Source organism: Petaurus breviceps, unplaced genomic scaffold (assembly GCF_028583685.1).
Source record: "Petaurus breviceps papuanus isolate PSGF00001 unplaced genomic scaffold, PetGlider_PUasm1.0 77, whole genome shotgun sequence".
NCBI classification, from domain to species: domain Eukaryota; kingdom Metazoa; phylum Chordata; class Mammalia; order Diprotodontia; family Petauridae; genus Petaurus; species Petaurus breviceps.
Genome location: NW_027186492.1, coordinates 14,371,015 through 14,392,678, shown reverse-complemented (window position 1 = coordinate 14,392,678; position 21,664 = coordinate 14,371,015). Strand labels below are relative to the sequence as shown.

Here is a 21,664-nt window from a genome sequence, read left to right as displayed (position 1 = left end):
GATCACAATAATCAGAGTCTAGTTGGTCATTTAATCTGAATTAAGAGGAAGTTATCACATAAAAAGTCAATCTACTAACCAAATATTTATTCTTTTAAGCTCTATGAACTGCAACATTTTTCTTTCATTCTCAATATGCTCAAGAGGTAAAGATCAAAGTTTGAGGCCTTCCAGGTTCTTAGTATGACTTTTTGACTGAGTCCAAGTTTTATAGAACAAATGCTTTTATTAAGAGTATTTATTCTGCGAAATTTGGATTCAGTGAAAGGGCCACACTTGAGGACCTAGAGGGCAACTGGTGGCCTTGAGGCCACAGGTTCCCCACCCCTGGAACAAATCTTCATTTCAAGAGTGAGGGTTAGAATTTTTTTTGACTTCCAGATATTTATAACTGACTAAATGATGTCATGTCACACAAACCCCATTTGGAGAGTTCAGTTACCAAGCAATGGATAAAAAATAATGACAAACTTTAACAAGAGTTTCAGAATCAGGATTTCTGTCTTTCCTGTCTTCCTTTGCCAGCATTTGAAGTAGCTGAGAATCAAGATAGAGAATGAGTTCTTTGGAACTGATTTTGATTTCATCTATTGCTTCGAAATCCCCCAGCAGTCAATAGGTACTTTCTGTACTGCCTGGATCTAGAAGGACCAAAGTTGATGAAGACCCAGCTTTCCAAGAAGGATTAGAACTGAGTCTTCAGAAAGATTTGTCATTTTCCTCAGAGAAAGGAGATTCTTTATATTGTTCTCTTCCCAGATAGGTGAGCAATTAAGGGAGGAATTATTCCTCCCAGTGGCAATCACTTGCCTAACAAAGGGCACATTGGGCTCTGATTTCCTCTTAATGCCAGATGGTCTGGGCGTCCAGGCAACTGAAGGAAAATCCCCTGAACATCTTACTACTTACCTCGGAACTGCTGGTTCTTTTGCTTCTCTCTTGGCAAAAAGTGAAAGAAAATCTCCTTCTAGTAGACTTGCACTGCATTATTTATTTCATCCGTAAACTCTGAGTCAATAAAAGCAAAAGTGGCACCTTTTTTGGTTATCTGTTCAATAATTAAGTCCAAATTAACACTTTTGATATGCTAAAAATCCAAGATTCTGAGTCTATAATTAGGCTCTTCTGCTATAGCCCAGACCAAGCAACAGCTAAACTGAGGGAGAGAGCAAATTCATTTATCCCAAATAACATGTTCCTGATCACCTTTTATCAAACACAAATAGTCCATTTCTTGTTGCTATTAGTAACATCACTCAAAAAATGTATGTGATATATTTCATATAACTTTTCTAATGTCAGCACCTATAAGAATCCCTCTTTGTACTGAAAATGATTTTGCCAGGATTATCTAACATGTTTTCACATAAGATTTTAAAATATATGTATGTGTTAATATTTTCTCTTTTCTCAGATCCTTCTGAGAGGAGTGAGTTATAGGAGGGAAAGGAACTATAGAGATAGGTGTCTATATATCCAGAGACATGTTTATACACATGCTACATGTATGTGTATATGTATATACAGTAAATATAGCTCTATCTATTAATATACATATATCATAAACAGCTTTTAAAAAGTAAAAATAAATATGATGAATGAATGCACGGGTAGTGTGACACTACTATCAGAGTGCCATCTTTATGATGGCTCTTTAACCATTATTAACTTTCTCTCCCTCTATCCCTTTCATTCTCTTCCTTCCCTCCCTCTCATCTTCTTCCCTATTCCTTTTCTCTTTTCCTAATCCCCTTGCCCATTTATCCTTTTTTAATTCCTTCTTACCTCAAACTTGCCAGTTATAATCAGTGATATCCATGAGCATGGGTGAGGTCCATTTTGTCCTTTATGAATGAATGAATAAACAATTGTGAAGTGTTTACTAATGCATGAAGCACTTATCAAAAAAGTCCTTTATTGTTTTAATTAAAGGAGTTATCCTAATATTTTGCTCTAAAGGAAATATTGCTTGAATGAATGAAATATAATAGAAAGAGCACTGATTTTGGAGTCAAGAGGATTTGAATTCAAACCTCGTTTCCAGTGTTTATTATCTGTGTGATTTTGTACAAATTCATTCATTTCTCTGACTTCTAGTATATTCATCTATAATATGATGGATCTAGACTAGATAGCCTCTGAGATAGGAACCTTGCAGCCCTAAATCTATTATCCTGTGAAAATGTCACAATCATCCATTCAACGATACTTGTTTAAGCACCGATTTGACTTGTTCTGGGGTAGGCACAGGATCACAATTAATTCAAAGGGCTCTGAGCTGGTTTTGTGGTCTGTTTTTGCAATCTACCAGAGCAAGAATGAAGTGATTTTTACCCCTTTATTCTATGGTACAGGAGGTATGAGTCCTCTAGGAAAGTCAGGGAGGCAAGTCAGCATTCAATCTTTTGGGGTCTTGGAGTAGACAGCTGTCCAGTTGGGTTTTGATAGTGTTTGCTGTTTCTTGAGTAAACATTGTTAAGAGGCTCTCCCAAACTACCTGCATATCCCAAAAGGTCATCTTTTATGAACCACCATTTTATGTACTCCATAGTTATTATGGGTTTTGTCATGCTATGCTCTAGGAAAGCATGGGAATCAATTTCTGAGGATATATGATAGAAAATCAGTTATCTGAGTTCTGTGAAGACTATGCACTGAAGAAAGATTCTGAGGAGAAAGATTTCCCATGGACATTTGCAGATATCTTTAAAATGTGGACTATGCATAAGTGGAAATATTTGTTATTTTTCAGAAATCTTTAGAAGATGATTTTTTGCTACAAATTTCACTGGCAAGAAAAATGTGTTCTAACTCTAATGAAGTAAGAAGGGAAATAAAAAAAATTATATTCCTAGGACTCAAAGCAAGAAGAAAAGGAAGGAAAATGTGTATACTTTTTTAGTTGAAAAAATGATTGTGAGATAAACTTTAAAAAATATTTAAAAAAATCAATTGTTGTTTGTTCATTTCAGTCATATCCAATTCTTCATAACTCCATTTATGGTTTTCTTGGCAAAGATACTAAAGAAGCTTGTCAATTCTTTCTCTATTTCATTTTTTACACATGAGAAAACTGAAGCAAACAGGGTTAAGTGACTTGCCCAGGGTCAAACAGCTAGTATCAAAGGTTGTATTTGAACTGAGATTTCCCTGATTCTAGGTCCAGTGCTCTATCCACTGTGCAACCTAGCTGCTTTTTTTACATTTTTTACATTTCCATATGTGAAATATCATTTTACAAGTTCAATTACTTTGTATGAGTCCTCCTGAATATTTTTCATTTTTCCTTTTTACCCAGTGTTCTTGGTGATATATAAAGGCCATAGTTATTATGTACTTCATATTTCTAGTCCTGTCTATTATGCCTTGAAGTATTTTATGAAAGTTTTTTTCAGAATTCTTGGTATATTTCAACTTGTCCTTAATTTTATTATAATATTGCCTTATAAAAATATACCACAACTTATTTAGCAATTCACCCATTTTTCAACATGTAATTTGTTTCCAACTTGAGTTTTTTGTTGTTTGTAGTTTTGTCCTTTTTCTTAAGTTTTAGTTTAGTTTAGTTTTTTTTCTTTACAATTATATCTAACCGCATGCTGCTATGAAAACCTTTACATAGAAAGTGTTCTGTCTTTTTGCTTTTGTTCTTGGTAATATTTCAGGATATATTCTCAATGACAAAATTATTAAGTCAAATAACATGATTGTTTTTACAACTACTATAAACTGCTGACAGATTGTTCTCCAAAGAAGTTCTATGAGTAACTACACAATCAATCAGTGTATCAGTTCCTCCACCCCCTCAGCTTTCATTGATTTTTTAGTTATTTTTATTAATTTGATTGGCATGGTGTAGTACCTCAGAGTTTATTTTAATTTTTATCTCTTTGATTTTTAGTGAGAATTTTTTTCAAGTCAATACTTATAACTCAGGTTTCCTCTTCTGAAAATTGTTCATTTTTGTTCATTGTCCTTATATCTCTTGTGGCCCAGAAATTACCAATGTGACTTTTAAAAATAATTCCTTATACATTCTGTGTACCAAGTTTAAATCTGTCATATTTTCTGTAAGTAGCTTTCTCCCCCAAGTCTTTTATTTTCCTTTGGATCATATTTATTTATTTATTTATTATATTTATTATTATAAGTAATAAACCTAATTTGGTCTTCTAATTTTTTTTTAGCCCAGTGCTCTAGAGGATGTCTAAAAGACTTTCAGTCCATCACAATCTTCTTTAACTGTCCAAATGACTAAAAATAGTATGCAAAACAGGTTGCATTTATATTTTTACAATCATTTCTTGTACTTCCTTACAACTTAACCCACTATTTTAAAGACTTCACCTTTAGGATAGGTATTTCCGTTACCTTTATTCTCTTTTCTTTCATTGTTATCCTTTTCATCTGTGTTAAATGCCTCTTAATGAGAAGCAATGAATATCTGTAGTGTTCTTTAGCCTTTTGTTATAGAATATACATTTGTATTCTAAAATCAAACATTATTTCTTTCCTCTATGATTAGAAAAAAATATATACTTTTTTTTCTTATATTTGTATCAATATTAAATCTTAATATATTAATAAAGTATGTTTTTTTGTGAAAGTCATTCTGCAATATTCTGGGATTAATGCAACCAGGACAATGTTATCTGTGAACAGAAGCATTTGGAGGGATCTACCATTCAAAGGAAACCCCTCTTATACTCTTTCTTGATCTCTTCTACAATAGTGGTCAAGAATTTTAGTGAGAGTATAAGTCTCTTCTTTTTGCCTCATTATTAAATGTTGGGGATTCATTAAACTGTAATCATTGGGGATCTTGATGTACCTTATTTAGACATAGACAAACCTAACAAAACAAAACTGAAGTTAGGGACCCAAATAAAATTTTAGAAGATTTGGATATGTTTTCTGGTAATTACTGAATAGGAACAGGAAGGAATGTGCATTATTTTCAGTTGTTCATACAACCTTTACAAAAACTGACTACATATTAAGACATAAAAATCTCATGAACAAAGTTTTAAAAACTAACCCAGAAATATTAAATATATCTTTCACTGATGACAAAGAAATAAAATTATATTCAATAAAGAAAAGGAACACAAATTAATTAAAGACCAAATAATTCAATACTAAAAATTATTAGGTCATAGAAATAAATCACAAAATAATAGATTAATTAATCAGAGAAAATGACAAGAATGTGACAGTGAAACTTTGGGAAAGCAGCCAAAGTAGTCCTTAGAGGAAAACTTGTATCTCTAACCTCTTTTGTCAGCAAAAGGATAAACTACTGAATTAGGCATTAAACTGGGGGGAGAGGGGGAATCCTAAAAAGCAACAAATAAAACAACTCCCAGTGAAATATCAAATTGGAAATTCTATAAATCAAAGAAGTGATCGACAAAATCTAAAGCACACAAACCATTAAATTGAAAAATGAAACTAAGAGCTGTTTTTATTTAAGAAAAACTAATATAATAGATACATGTTTAAGAGAGGAGATCCAAACTGTATCAAAAATAAAAATTGAGTAATCACAACAAATGAAGAAGAAATAAAGAAATTATTTTGCCTAGTTATATGTCCCTCTAAACCCCTGAAAAAATAAATGAAATGGGTAAATATTTATAAAAATGCAAAATACCCAGATCAGTAGAAGAGGAAATAAGGAAGTTTCATGGCCCAATTTTGGGGTGGAGAGAGCTATAAATGAACTTCAAAAGAAAAAAACTCCAAAATTAGGTTGATATTCAAGTAAATTCTACCAAATATCCAGACAACAATTAATTTAAATATTATATAAGCTGCAAAAATAGGAAAGAAGAGATCCTTCCAACTTCCTCCTATGATGCAAACATTGTTTTAATAAAAAAAAATAATCAGGGAGAGATTAAAGCAGAGAAAGAAAATTATTCACCATTCTCTCTAGTGAATACTGATGCACAAATATTAACAAAGTGTCTAAAACAACATATTTAAAAGATTACAACTAAGATCAAGTTGGATTTATAATAAGAACTCAAAGTTGATTCAATATAAAGAAAACTATAAATTTAAAAGGCCATATTAACAACAAAATAATAAAAACAACATGATTATATCAATGGAAGGGAAATACCATTTTGACAAAAATTCAACACCTATTTCTATTAAAAACATAAAAATTCACCTTTTCTTAATATCATAAATAATTTCTATCCAGAATCAATGGTTAACATTTTATATGATGAAAAAAATATCTAGACATAATTTTCATTAAGATCCAGGATATAGCAAGGTTGTCCATTATCATCATTTTTATATAACATAGTTCTAAAAGTTCTAGCTTTAGTAATAAAAGAAGAAAGAAATCAAAGGAATAAGTATAGTCAAAAAAGTAATGAAGTAATTTTATTTTTGCAGATAATATGATCATCTACTTAGAGAACCCTACAAAGTTCACCAAAATTATTGAATCAATTAAAAACTTCAATCTTCATAAGTCATCAGCATTTCTGTAAGTTACCAACAAAACCAAGCAGGAAGAGATAGAAAAATCACACTGAAAATAACTATAGAAGATATAAAATATTATACCAAGACATACACAGGAACTATATGAAAACAACTACAAAGTACTATAGAAATAAAGACAAACCTAAATAATACAAATTAAGTTGCTAAGTGGTCACAGCTAGGTCACACCAAAATAATAAAAATTTTACTTATATCAATAAACTTATTCATTGCTATACCTATACTAATTTATTTTTCTGTGCCATATAAAAGAGTTACTTTATAGCATTTGAATAAATGATAAAAATTCATCCAGAGGAACAAAATATCAAGAATTGTAAGAGAAATAATTTTTAAAAGTAGAAAGGAATGGAGCCTAATATAGTTCCTCATATCATGCAAAATAGTATTTATTAGAATTATTTTGGTTTTCATCAAGAGAAAAGTAGATCATTAGAACAAAAATGGTACACAAGATTCAAAAGCAAGTGAACATAGTATAATCATGTTCCATAAACTCAAAGACCCCAAGAAATCACAATTTGACAAAAACTGCTAAGAAAACTGTAGACCAGTCCAACAGAAATTTGGTTTAGACCAGTAACTCATACAATAATCCAAGATAAGTTCCAAATAGACATATGACTTAGGTACCAAGTCTTTTTTTTTTAGCCATATCTGTTTATTCAGCAAGAAATCCTTCACAACAGTTTCATACAATATTTATCAGAGTTTAGTTGATTGAGAAAATTGTCTCCCCCACATACGAAAATACACATCTCTTTTCTTTTCAATGTCAGTAAAGGGGGAATGGCCCTAAAAGAGAAGAAAGAAGGTCACTGAAGTTGACATATACATATATACACATGTGTATAGATAAAATATAAAATATATATTTATACACACATATGCATACACACAACATAATAAAGAAAAAAGAGACAAGCTAGACAACTTTGAAAGTGATATGTTGACTTTCTTATAAAAGGAAAGCTAGTTGTACATAATAAAGCTTCATGGTTTTATATGGAATCTTTTTCTGTTCTACTTTATATATGAAAATATTAATTTTATTTGATGTTTAAGTTCAGAATAAAAAATAAATTTTTTTAAAATAAATAGAAACATCTTTTTGGTGAAATATTTATAATATGAGCAACATTACAGAATATACCAAGAAATAATATCCTTCAGAAATTTATAGATCAATTTACTAAGAATTCAGGTGTGGAATTAAACATAAGCTTTCCCTAAAAAGCTTTCCCATCTTACTTCATTTCTCATGTGAAAAATAAATTTTCTCTTATATCTCTTAATTGGTTGGGATTTTTTAAAACCTAGTTCAAGTTAATATATTTTTTGTACTGTCACATTTAACAATGCCAACTCAGCTATTCTTATTGCCTGTTTGACTTTGGACAAGTCACTCACCCCTGATCTTCAGTTTCCTCATTTAGAAAATGGGATGGTTGAACAATGGCCTCTGAAGTCCATTCTAGCTTTAGATCTATACACTTATCACAGTTTAGTGATTGAATTAAAAAGAAACTCTATATGCTAAAGAGAATATGTCATGACATATTTAATACAGATACAGTTTCATTTAATATAAATCTTCGAATATCTTATAATTTGGTGGCCAAGGACACTCTTTCAATTATTCTGAGAGACCATGTGGTGGAATAGATATAGTTCTAGTCTTGGTATCAGGAAAATCTGGGTTCAGATCCTACCTCTATTTACTTACCTGATATGTGACCATAGGTATGTTCCTATACTTCTCTGAGCTTGTTTCCTTATGTAGAATAATATCAATGGGTTAAAAAATAGCTCAAAAGGATTTTGTAAGGCTTAAATGAGAAAATGTGTGGAAAGTAGTTCAGAAACTATAAATTGCTGTATTATTATTCTTTCCATTGACTTAGCTAAGTAATACTGAAGTTTGAGGTAGCGAGTGCTGTTATTATCAGTAATACTACAGGAGTTTTTAATTAAAATTTAGCTTCATGATAATATTAATCTGGTGCCTATTATAATCCTATAGATTTTTCCAAAATATTGTGTAAATTACCTACAAATCAACTGCTTCAATGGCAAAATTGTTTTAAATAAGAATAAATTGTATTATCTGAGCTTGATTTCTTTTTATGTAATGGATGTAGGTACCTAATGAATAGGGAAATATGTGGTAGGTGGGAAGAGAAAAAGAAATAAATCTTGAATGTTCAAAATTCATTATATCTTAACTTTTTTCTTTCTAAAGAAGCTTTTGTAAAAAGCTTCCTTTCTAAATAAAGATCACAGAATTTATAGTTAGAAGGCATCATCTGATCTAGGGGTTCTTAATCTGCAGTCTGTGGACTTTTAAAAATCTATTTTGATAACTATTTTAATATAATTAGTTTCTTTTTGTAAAGGTGAGGGACAGAGGGACTTGTCCATTAACTTATGTGTATATCCACATAGATTTGTCTAAATACTGCTTGCAGGGAATTATGGGTTAAACTGGGCTCTTTGTACCATACATTGTACTGTGTTAGGTTTGAGAGCCTGGGAGAGCTTCCCAGTGGAAATGTTGATATTACAGCTAATAATAGGAATGTGAGGGAAGCAGGGTTGTAGTTCGGGAGAGGCAGATAGATTTTAGAAACACCTATAGAGAAATGATCCTCGTAGTCACTGGCATTGATGAAAACATGAAGGGAGAATATAGAGCAAGAAGGTACTCAGGAACAAACCCTGAGCAACATTTATTCTGATGGAATGGGAGATAGATGCCACTTCTACAAGGGAGATTGGTATGGAATGATAAAGTAGGTAGAAGGAAAACTAGGAAAGAACAGTATCTTAGAAGTCAAGAGAAGAAGATGGGGATGGTCCACAGCATAAAAAACTGCAAAAAAATCAAACACAGTTGCAATGCCCTTGCCACCAGATTTACCAATTAAGAAATTGTTGGTAATCTCATAAAGAGCAGTAGAGTAGAAGGATTGCAAGCATTTTAGGAATTAGCAGTTATTGTTTGTCTTTTGTTTTCAAAGAATATCTACCCTGTGATGTGCTGACTTGTGGGTGAATCATATTTAAATGAAGCAGAGATGCACAAAGTCAGCAGCATCCCTCTCCTTACAAAGCTATTGCAGTCCAGTAGCAAGACAAAAATCAGGGTGACTGGTGATGGCCCAGGATGCAATGAATGACTTTGGCATCTTCAATACCTTACCAAGCTCTAAGCACTCCACAATACCTGCATCTACCACTTCTGGACCCTTGGAAAAAATTGTTCTCATCTCCTCATTCCACTAGAAGAAGTCTTCACGGGATTGGAATAGACACGCCCCTAACTCACTGACAGGTTTGTAACCTGTCAATTGACTTCAACCTTTAGGTTGAGGTTTAGCCAAGATGGTTTACCAGGGTGTGGCTACTGCTGTGCGTGCTTTTTGGAGCCACAGGTAAGAGTTGAGTGCCAGGTGGTCACCAAAGGTAAATGAGCAGCCCTGAAAAGGGCTCAGCAAACCCTCACACCAGAGGTACTAGTCCTTTCTGAACACCCCAGGAACTGGCAGTAAGGAAGTACAGGCAGACAGCCAGTCACAGAGTGACTATCAGTCAGTCAGTCGACAATTAAGAATTTACTGTATGCCAGGCACTGCTGAGTGCTGGAGATACAGAGAAAAGCAAAGACAGTCCCCATCACCAAGGGGCTTATTGATGCACTCTAGGGGTTATAATATGTAAAGAATTCGTTACATACAAGGCATAGATATAATAAATGGAAGGTAATCTGAGAGGGAAAGGGGACTTCAAATACACTTATAATCCAAGTTGAGCCTCAAAGCTTAGTAGTAAGACAGTCCTACATGTATTAAATATTTAGATTTATTATCCATGTTAACAGGATTTGGACCAATAACCTTGAAGCCTTGCTGGTGCTCTTTAGGAAAATGCATGCTATTCATTTAATCTGTTAAGAGCATAGATAGACAGGGGTAGGCAAGTGACAGAGAGAGAAAAAATTCCTTTAAAGTGACATGGTAGATGGTCTCCATTCTTGTGATGGACTGGAGGTAGTGTTTAAAGTGTGAGTCACCCTTCCCTTTATCCAGAGGCCACCAATTAATGTGTTTCCCTCACATGGTTGCATCCTCTGTTCACACCCATTGTAATATGGAGGCTACTTCTAAGATTAATAATACATCTTAAACCTACAACAGCATCATTAAAGAAAACTTGGGTAACCTAGAAACAGACTAACATAGAGTTAGAGTTAGATAGAACCTTAGAGGTTCTCAGGTTCCATCCTCTTAATTTTACAGTTTAGGAAACTAAAACCCAGAGAGGTTCAGTGATTTACCTCAGGTCACACAGCTTTTGTGTGTCTGAGGAAGGCCATAAACCCAAGACTTTCCAGTGCTGTATCTACCATATCATGCTTCCTGTTTGGAGATAGATCAGATGATTACAGCTCTCATGTAAAAAAAAAATCAAATTATCCTTCTTTAGAGTTTAATATAAACTATTTAGGGCAGATGACACAGAAATCTGTTGTGCTGTGCTTCTCTCATGCTGTGGGTCCTAGTCTAAAACTCTAGCTTTTTCACATAAACATAGGATCTCCAAATCTTGGAGTTGGAACGGACTTTGGAAATGATCTAATCCAGCACAAACCTAAGAATCCCCTCTACAACACATCTGACAATCCTATCTACAAGAAATTGTTGGCAATCTTGGAAAGATCAGTAGAGGCTTTGTTGGAAGACCTCCAGGGAGGGAGTACTTATTACCTCCTAAGGCAGCCCACTTCACTTTTAGACACTTCAGTTCTGAAGCTGCCTACAGCTTTTACTATATGCGCTTTTTTTCTTCACTCCAAACACTCTGGTGTTTGATTTTCTGCAGTTGCTATAGCCGGAAGGCTGCCCTTGCAAATAAGTAGGGTGCCATCCAGGGAGGCAGCTTCTTTGAGAAAAGAACATGAGCAGTCAAAACAAATGCATTTCTAAAAAAGGAGCACTTGACTGCTTCTTATGAGTAGAAAATGGTCATATCTTTTTGACAACAGCCTTTATAGCTACAGCTATAACATTCCAACTTTTATAGAGTTTCTGTACCAGTTTGACGTTGAATAACTTTTATTACCTTGAACTCATTTTCATCAGTGCCCACAGGAACAGCTCAAACAAAAAAAAATACAATTCTTGCCCTCTGGGGGAGGGGGGGTTATAATCCAGAAGTGCTCCCTACCTAAGAAATGACTGACACCAACATAAGCCAATGGAAGCAACGGTGGGGAAGGGGCTAATTAGAGAACTTGAACTAGAAAACAAAAACAGAAGGTGGAGGGGAGAGAGACAGAGACAGATACACACAGAGAGATAAAGAGAGGGGGGGGAGGGGGAAGAGAAAGAGAGAGAGAGAGAGAGAGAGAGAGAGAGATGTTCTAAAATGTTTATAGAAGCTCTCTTTGTGGTGGCAAAGAACTGGAAATTACAAGGATGTCCATCAACTGGGGAATGGCTGAACAAGTTGTGGTATATGATTATCATGAAATACTACAGTGCTATAAGAAATGTGACCTCAATGATCTTAGAAAAACAGGGAAAGACTTACTTGAAATAATGAAAAATGAAATGAGCATAACCAAGAGAACATTGTATTAGTAATAGCAATATTGTTTTAAGGACAACTTTGAGTGTATAAGTTGTTAGAATAAATTATTTTAACTATTATAAATACCCAAATTAACTATAAAGGATATATTAACTGATAAACAGAAGTCCGTATAGAATAATTTTACATATATATGTAATATATACCTATTTTTATCAAATGGTATCCATCTCTAGGATGGAGGGGGGTGAAGTAGGGAAGAAAAGAAATTTGCATGATAATTTTTTGCATATTTGAAAGGAATGCCAAGTCATGCATAGCAGATTTGCAGTTTCAAGCACAATCATCTTTTTTTCATACCATGTTATGGAAATATTTATTTTATTCCATAAATTAAAAATAAAATATTTTAAAATGTTGGCTCTAGAGAGTTTCTTCTCCCAAGTTTGATCCCATTTTGTAAAGTATAAACAAACCAAGCTTGCTGAAATACCAAGTGCTTATTTTTTCTGTAGTTTTTTTTTTTTGCTAAATGCTAATTGGCAGTATCAAACAAATAATGTAATATCATTATTGCTTATGAAGTATCTTTCAAAGATAGTGCAAAGGTAGGTTCCCTTAACATGGATTTCCATGATCGGTAGCCATAAGATATATGATCAACAAATATTTATCAATGCATGTAATTCTGAGTAATTTATGAGGGTTCATTTAAAAAGAAGACAACTTCCCAACTAAGATCAATCAATAGGTATTTAATAAGTACTTACTTTACCAAGCACTGTGCTAAATCCTAGAGTCACAAAGAAAGACAAAATTTTTCCCTACCTGCATTCTAATGGGGAGGCAATCTAGACATAGATAGCTATACACGAGATATCAGAGTAGAAGGTAGGAGACATGAGAAGGGAAAGCTCAGGTACATACAGAGACAGAGAAAGGTACCATGGCACTTGAACTGGTTCTTGAAGTTAGCCAGGGATTCTAAGAGGCAGAGGTGAGGAAAAAGCATTTCAGTAGTCTTTCTTCAACTATATGTAAGGCCACTTTTCATTAGAGCCAAATTGTCAGATTTTAGTCTATGTAGAGAGGATGAGTTACTAGGGATTTTCTATGATTTTTACCCAACATAGGTAACCAGTCATCTACACTTAAGTTAGAAAAGGAATTTATTTCATTTGCAACAAGGGAAATTAATAGAAGATTCGAGAGAGAACACTGACAATTATTATAGGACTACAGGAAAGACTAGGAAGAAAAGTGTTAGAATCATTTTCCTGGAACTATTTAAGCTTAGAATAAATCATACACCTATATTAGAGTCACACTTCTGACTTACTCAGAAAAGCAGATTAAAACCTCTCTTTTTTATTGGAATGTTCTCCATCTATTGTTTATTGGAATGTTTTCCAAGAAATGTGCAATCCTTTCCAAATTATGCACAATTTACTTATCCTACTACTAAACTGTAAACTTCTTGAGGTTGGGAATGATGTAGTTTTGTCATTTTTGCATTTCTAGCACCTAATAAACTATGCTAATTTTTTAGGAGGAAGGTAGGCTCCAGACCTGGGAATTTCTTAGGTTGTATGAAAAAATCTCTTTCGTTGGTACAGATTGGTAAATTGACTATAATTTGTAATCTTAAAAGAATTTCCTGTGGTCAAAGAGGTTAAGTGGCCTGCATTTTTTTTTTAACATTTGAACCTAGGTCTTGCTTGTTCCAAAGCAGACTTTTTATCCATTACATCACATTGCCTCTCGAGCATATTAGAGGTATTTAATTAATATTTGATAAATTGAACTGAATCAAAGTCCAAATCTCAATTGTCTAATCTCTTCTATCATCCTCAGGTACCACTATTACTAGCTGCAGTGAATTCCAGCAAAGGAGAAATAAAAATCAATTTTCTACTGAACATGTAATTACATTCACATGGGGATTTCCTTTTAAGGGCCTTTCTACTATGACAGATGGTATTAGAGTTTTATGGAGGTGACAGGACAGTGAAAGGTTAATTATTTTGCCCAGGATCACATAGCCTTGAAATATAGGATCATATATTTAGAGCTATGAGACTTTATTTTTTTGTTGTTTTTAATATATTATTTTCTTTTTCCTAATTACATGTTAAAACAATGTTTAAACATTTTTTTTAAGTTTTGAGTTCCAAATACTATCTTTCCCTCCATCCCTTCTCCCCCACCCCTATGGTAAGCAATCTGACATAGTTTATATCTATACAATCATGTAAAACATAAAGAGGAATCTATTTTTTTTTTTGAGGCAAAGAAGTTTAGGTGACTTGTTAGTGTCTGAGGTCAAATTTTAACTCGGTCCTCCTGGCTTCAGGGTCAGTACTTTATCCACTGCACTACAAAACTCTCCCTTAGAAGGTACTTTAAAAGGAATCGTATCAAACCCCTTCATTTTATAGATAACTGAAGCACAGAGAAATTAAATGACTTATCCAGGGTCAAACAACTAGTAAATGTCTGAGGCAAGATTCAAACTTCAAAGCCAACACTCTTCCCCCTGCCCTACACTGCCTTTTCCTGCTACCTAGATATTTTTATTTCATTTCTTTACAGTCTTTTCACCCTAGCTCCCTCAGATCTTTCTGCAACAAACTCAGAAAATCCCATCTTCCACCAGATGTGGCCAAAAAGCTGTCGAGATGATTCGTTGTACCTACCACATTGTTCAAAAGGCAAGTGGGAGAAACAGGGTGGGAATGCAAGTGCAGCATAGCACGAGGAAACAAGCAAAAAGAAAGTACTGAAGCCTCCTATCACTTGCTGTCAGTCGCCGCCAGAGCTGTGGGCATGGATGGTGTTATTGCTTAATCTCTCTGAAGAATATGTGGGAGCAGAAAACACAACATCCCCAAGTTACTTTGTCACAACTTTACAGAATACATAAGCACTTCAGTAAATACACAGATTTTTGCAAACTGTAAATCATCTGTGAGCCACCACTGTTCAACTAATTACAGCAAGAAGCTGTGCTCATTAGCTGTTCTCATCTGGCTCACTGCACGACCTAAATACTCCGTAAATGAGCCAGCAATTATTGCTATATTACCACTACCAGCTCAGCTCACATCAAAATATCTCCACCAAATGTTACGCCTGTTGGTATTATCAGGTTAGAAATTTCATAAACATATTGAAGCAGTTAATTGGGAGATTATTAAAAAAAAAACAACTCTGAAAATAGAATCATCAGTGAAAGAGTTTTGTTCAAACACCAGATAGGCGGCTCCACCTATAGACTAGAGCTTCAGAATGCAAGCTTTACAATGCGTTGAGGAGAGATACCAGGGCTGGGAAACCATGAAGACATTGGCAAGTTACAAAAGCAAAAATGAATGAAAATAAGCCATGAGTATTCTCATGCTATCTTTAAAAAAAAAAAAAGAGTGAACTTGGAATGGTGGCACACACTCCCTCCTACTGGGGAAAGCTAAGGTTGGTGGTAGATCGCTTGAGCTCAAGAGTTCTGAGCAGTAGCAGCAGCACTGAAGCCATTTGGATTCCACTGCCTCACTCAATTTGGTGAGCCTGTAGGAAAGGAAAGCCACCAGGGTGCCTAAAGAGGGACAAAATTGCTAATGTCAGAAATGGACTAGGTCAAAGCTGCCATTCCAATCAGTAGTGGGCTCCGGCTCGAGAGTAGCAGCCATTGCCTTAAGGCAAGATAGAGAGAACTATTCTCAAAAACAATAAGATTGTCTCTGGTTTAATGAAGAGGAAACTAGAGTATAGAATGAATTTTTAAGTTCGTGAGGTAAAATTGAAGATAGCATGGACACACAGGCCTAGTACCTGAAAAATATTCAGACCAATAAAGAAAAGGGGGTAGATACAGTAAAACCCATTACTTGCAATGAACTAATTTGGAAGATAGGTTCATAGGGCTGGGATTGGCCTGGGGGTTTAAGTTTACTTCCTCTAGATTTAAAAAGAGTTTACCAAACAAATTTAAGATCAAAACAGGACAGGGATTCATGTTTAAACAGATTTAAGAATACCCATTTTAGGGTATGGTAACTTGAACTGAATCTTAGAAGAATCTAGAGTATGTGTTGGAGTTTGGAAGGGAGAGTATTTCCAGCGTGGTGGACAACCCAAGCAAAGGCAAGGAAGATAGGTTGCCCTGACTAAGGAACAAGTAGGCCAATGGAGGTAGTTACATGTCTCTTCCTGCTATCTGACCGAAGTCCATATCAGCCACATTGTTTAAGAGAAGGTGATACACTCCCTTCTCTCTGCAGAGAGGTGGGAACTGCAGATGTGAACTGTGGTATACACTGTTATTTTAGGTCACTGTATCTATCTGCTTGCTCTTCTTTTCTTGTTTTGTACAGGAAATGATTTAATATAGGTGATTAAAGTAAAACAGCCATTAAAAAAGGCAACAAAAATTATTTAAAAAGACAAATAGTGACTGGTTTTCCACTCTTTCTAGTCACCAAAGGTTTACAAATCACCTAGAATTCTTCAAGTTCAGAAGAAAGATACTATCTGATAGCTAGCTTTTTCCTGTTAAAGGACCCATGAAAATATTCATCCCACAGACACCTGGAGCCACATTTTTCTCAAGTCATAGATTCCACTATAATGATTCTTGATAAATCTTTAAAAACCAAACATTCACCAAATTTAAGAATAAACATTTGTCAGGAGCTTCCTACAGTACTTCCTACAGATTAAAAAAGATGAAATTGAATAAAGTCCATAACCTCAAGTAGCTTGCAGAAGTAGAGAAGATAAAACATTGCATTAAATTCACTAAAAATGTATTAACTGTGTACAGTGTCGAATGCATTGAGTCGGGCACTGAAAATACCAAGACAACAGTGAACAAACAATACCTGAGTAGAGGGATGCTCCAGTCCATACTTACAGTATGCTCACTAATCATAAATAAAAGTAATTTATAGAGTAAGAAATCACTAACAACTCACAAACCATCCTTTGTTATAGCTATTTTTTGTTGGCCTAAGTCCTACTTTGACTATAAAGGAAAATGTCACTCATACCTGCTGGAACCAGTCTTGGAAGTACTAGAAGAAAGTAGTAGAGTACAACATGCTGAGACGACTAAAGTCCTTTCATTAAGTCTTAAGGGGCAATGACTTATTTTCTCAGCTGTCATTCAAATAAAAAAGCTAGCCCACATGACCTGTAGGTGCCATCTTTCATGTTTCTTTGTTTCATTTTTTTAATCAAGAAGGTTAATTTTTGGAAAGGACAGAGCAAAAGTGGTTAATAGAGAAATGAATATCAAAATAAATAAGGATTTAGGGAGAACATACATGCATTCAATTTGTCAGATCTGCCTGGACAAACTGCACTGCAGAATGCTGAACGAACTGACAGATGGATTTACCAAAACACTTTTCCGTGATCCTTAAAAGAGTATGGAGACAATCCTCCTAAGAGATTATTGACAACCAAAAAGAAAATATCTAGGACAAAAAAAGAAGTAGTAGACTGGATAAAATATTTTTATCAGATTTCCCAGGTAAGGGTTTGGTATCCAAGACAAACAATTAAGCAGGAAAATGTAAGATCAAAAAGCATTCCCCAATAAATAAGTGGCCAAGGGATATATACAGTTCTCAGAAGAAAAACTGCTATTAGTAACCATATGAAATAATGCTTCAAATGACTACTAATAAGTGAAATACAAAAAAAAACCTGGTATTTCACATCCTACCTAGCAAACTGGCCAATAGGACAAAAGATGAGAATCATCAATATTGGAGGGGTTGTGGTAAGACAGGCGTTTTATTTTGCATTGTTGGTGAAGTTATGAATTAGTGTAACCATTCTAGAAAGCAATTTTGAATAATGAAAATAATGTGGTTAAAATACCTATATCCTTTGACCCAGAGATTCCACTATTAGGCATTTACCCCCAGGAAGACACTGACAAAAAGAAAGACTCCGTATATGTCAACATATTTATGGCAGCCCTTTATCTAGTAATAAAGAAATGGAACCAAAGTAGATGTCCATCAATTGGGGAATGGCTAGACAAATTGCAGCCCATAAATGTAATAGGATATTATTTTGTGGTGTGGAAAACAATAATGAATATTATGAAAATAAAGAAGCATGGAAAACTTAAATGAACTGATACAAAGTGACATAACAGAGACAGAAAAACAATGGAGACAATAACTGCAAGAATGTAAATGGAAGGAATAATTACCACCAAACAATAAAAATTTAATGTTGCAGGATTACAAAGAGTAAGCTTGTCTCCAAAGGAAATATATTTGCAGATACCTTCTTCTGCTCCTTTGCAGAGGATGGGAAATGTGTAAGGAGAACAGGAGTGTGTACATCTATAAAATATACATGAATATAGATCTAGTTCTATATTCATGTATATTACATATAGATCTGGATCTATATTCATGTATATTACACAGTTATATTTACATATACAGTATATATTTAGGTTTTTAAAATGTATTGATTAGTTTCGCTGAGGGGGGGTTTCTTTTCTATTCCTTTTCCTTTAAAAAAATTCTTTGTTATAAAGGATGCCTCAGAAAAAGGTAAATGAAATAAGAATGCCTCTCTGGAATGAGAAAGGAGGAAGGATACAGGGAAAAATCTAGGGGAAGTAAAAAAAAAATTAAATAATAATAAAAACTTAAAACAATAAGATTGTGGAGAGATATGCAAAAGATCTGAGAAGGGCAAATGTTCCAATTTTTTTTAGATTCTGAAAATTAGAGGTCAGTGAGTTTAATGCAATTTATGGTAAATGAGAATTTTGGAAATCTGGAAAAACTGAATATATTATTTAAGAAATGGCTGTATCTTGAAAGGGAGACAGTAAGAAAGCACTAAGTCATTGCTAAATCAAGAAAGGGTCATCCCAGACTTCTCTCAGTTCCATTTTTGGCAGGGTTATTCAACTGCTAAACCAGGGGAATACTGTAGACTGAGCTTCAGTTACCTCTATTTGGTAACTCTAATGATATTAAGAACAAGATGGAGAGATAATGGCCTAGTTATCTGAATTTGAAGCTTTCTGAATAACTAGACCCAAAGAGCCATTAGACCATTAATGGTTCAATATCAACTGAAAGGGAACCATCTTATTGTTATGGTGTATGGTGCATGGACCTATGGTATTTTACATTTCTTCAACGATATGAATAAAGGTATGGATTGTGTTCTCATCACATTCACAGTTGCCACAGAGCTGAGATGAAGACCTTTATACCTTGCATGACAGGGGCAGATTACCAAAATATTTCAGCAGTATAGAATGATAGGCCAAATTACATAAGACAAAGTGTCTTTCTTTAATATTTTCATGGACTTTAATCTCATTTCTGTAGGTACTCCTTCAAATGATGCTGGTAGCAAGCAACCCCATACTGCTTTTGTCCATGTTCTCCTACACAAAAATGTTGGGGATTTTTCTCTAGAACTTTTGACATTGCATGAACACCCAGTAATCACCCAATTCCTTGCTCTCAGCATGACTGACCTGCCTTTTCCCCTGGTCACATATTCCTCTATATCTTTTTGGTTACTTCTTTCATGCAATTCTTCACTGGTGATGTGTTACGGCTTAATCACAGCCACCATGTGCCTCTCCATTGTCCTGTGAGTGACCTTTAACTTTAATTTTTCATAGACTATTGTATCCTGTGACTCATAGTCATTAGGTATCACCCAAAGATAATGTTTAAAAGAAGGATTTTTGTTTCAGGAAGAATCTTGTGGACATTAAAAGCAACATGCAATTTCCTAATGGTAATCCAAACCACTCTCTCAACTCAATGTACCCCAAACTGAACTCACTATTTTTCCATAAAACCATTCCCTATTCCTTACTTCTCTATTACTGTTAAGAACACTGCCATCCTCCCAGTTTCCCACGCTCAAAACTCCCTTTTACCTATAGGATCAGATATAAGAAACTGTTGGCTTTTCAAGACCTTTCAAGACCCATTCCCACCTTTCTAGTTTTCCTGCACCTTATTCTGCCCTTCCAACATACTCTACAATCAATCCAATAACAATTGGTCTCTTTGCTGTAACCTGCACATGATACTCCCTCTTCCACCTCTTTGCATTTTCAATGACTGTTCAACATGCCTAAAATTCTCTCCCCAATCTGTTTCATATATTCCCTGACTTCATTCACATCCCAGTTAAAATTTCATCATCTACAAAAAGCCTTTTCTGAGCCCACTTAAGTCTATTGCCTTCCCTTGGAGATTATCATCAGTTCATCCTATCTATATATTGGTAATGCATAGCTGTTTGCATGTTATCTCTCCCAATAGAATGTGAGCTCCTTGGGAGCATGAACTATTTTTTTGTGTTTGTTTTTTCTCATTTATTTGTTTCTTACCTTTCTTTGTATTCCCAGTGCTTAGCACTATACCTGACACAGAGTACTTGCTTAATAAATGCTTCTTGATTTGACTCTCTACCTCTTCTTCATTTTACATGCATATACATACACACACATGCACATACATATATATACATATAGTGTATGTATGTATGTATGTATGTATGTATCAGTCCTATTTGACACTTCATGACCTGACTAGGTGTTTTCTTGGCAAAAATTATGGAGTAATTTTTGCCATTTCCTTTCTCAGCTCATTGTACAGATGAAAAAACCTCCGCTTTCTCTGGCTTTTGCTTTCTCTTGCTCCACCCCTTCCTACTACATCAGCACGTCCAATGGGGCATGGAAGATCTTTAAATCCCATAACCCTTACAACTGTATCCACTGAACCACCTAGATGCATACATATATAAGTATGTATATACATATACAAATATACTAACTTGGGGCTCTTTACTTTTTTTGGATCATGAGTCCCTTTGGCAGGCTAGTTAAATGAAGCCTTTAATACCTTCTTAAAATGATATTTAAATGTATATTAAAAAAACAAGGTTACAAAGGAAAACAACTATATTGATAATCATAACATGGTCAGCACCATGTTACCTACAAACAGGAGCATATGGAAGACCTTACCTACTTTAGGGAATGTGTCTTTGACTTAGATCTTCCACAGGACTACTTTTATAATTGTGATGAATTCCTTTAGAAATCACATATTTCTTTTTTACTCTTTCTTTTGTGTTTCTAATCAAATGATCATTTCAGAACATTATCTCTGTGGCTGCAGTTAACAAGGAATTTCGACTAGTCTTAAAATGTACATAAGAGACTCCTTGTTAGAAAATAATTTTAAAAGCTACATTTTGTTCTATCTGGTCAACTTTTTGTGATAAAAAAGCAATAAACACAGAAGGATTCTGTTCTCTTTTTAGTGAAATGATGACCCTAAAGATATGGTATAGTGTTTAAAATCATTTGTAGATGTCTGACCACCTCCTTTTTCTTTTTCATTAAAGATTCCCTAAACATTCATTAATGTGAGAAAATAAAAACATAAGCTGGTTCTTTGATTGCATCTATTTTTCAGGGGTTAGGGATGGGGGTGGGAGAATAATATTATCCATGATTTTGACCTTTCTTTTC

At 34.2% G+C, this 21,664-nt stretch overlaps 1 long non-coding RNA gene across 3 annotated transcripts in view; it reads right to left on the bottom strand.

The window, feature by feature from the left end:
- Nucleotides 1-6,373: 6,373 nt before the first annotated feature.
- The window catches only part of LOC138175530 (uncharacterized), a 160,633-nt gene continuing 145,342 nt past the window's right edge, over nucleotides 6,374-21,664 (bottom strand). For all 3 annotated transcript variants that reach the window (XR_011172023.1, XR_011172021.1, XR_011172022.1), the window contains exon 4: nucleotides 6,374-7,320. This is a non-coding gene — a long non-coding RNA (uncharacterized lncRNA). The remainder of the gene's footprint in view (nucleotides 7,321-21,664) is intronic.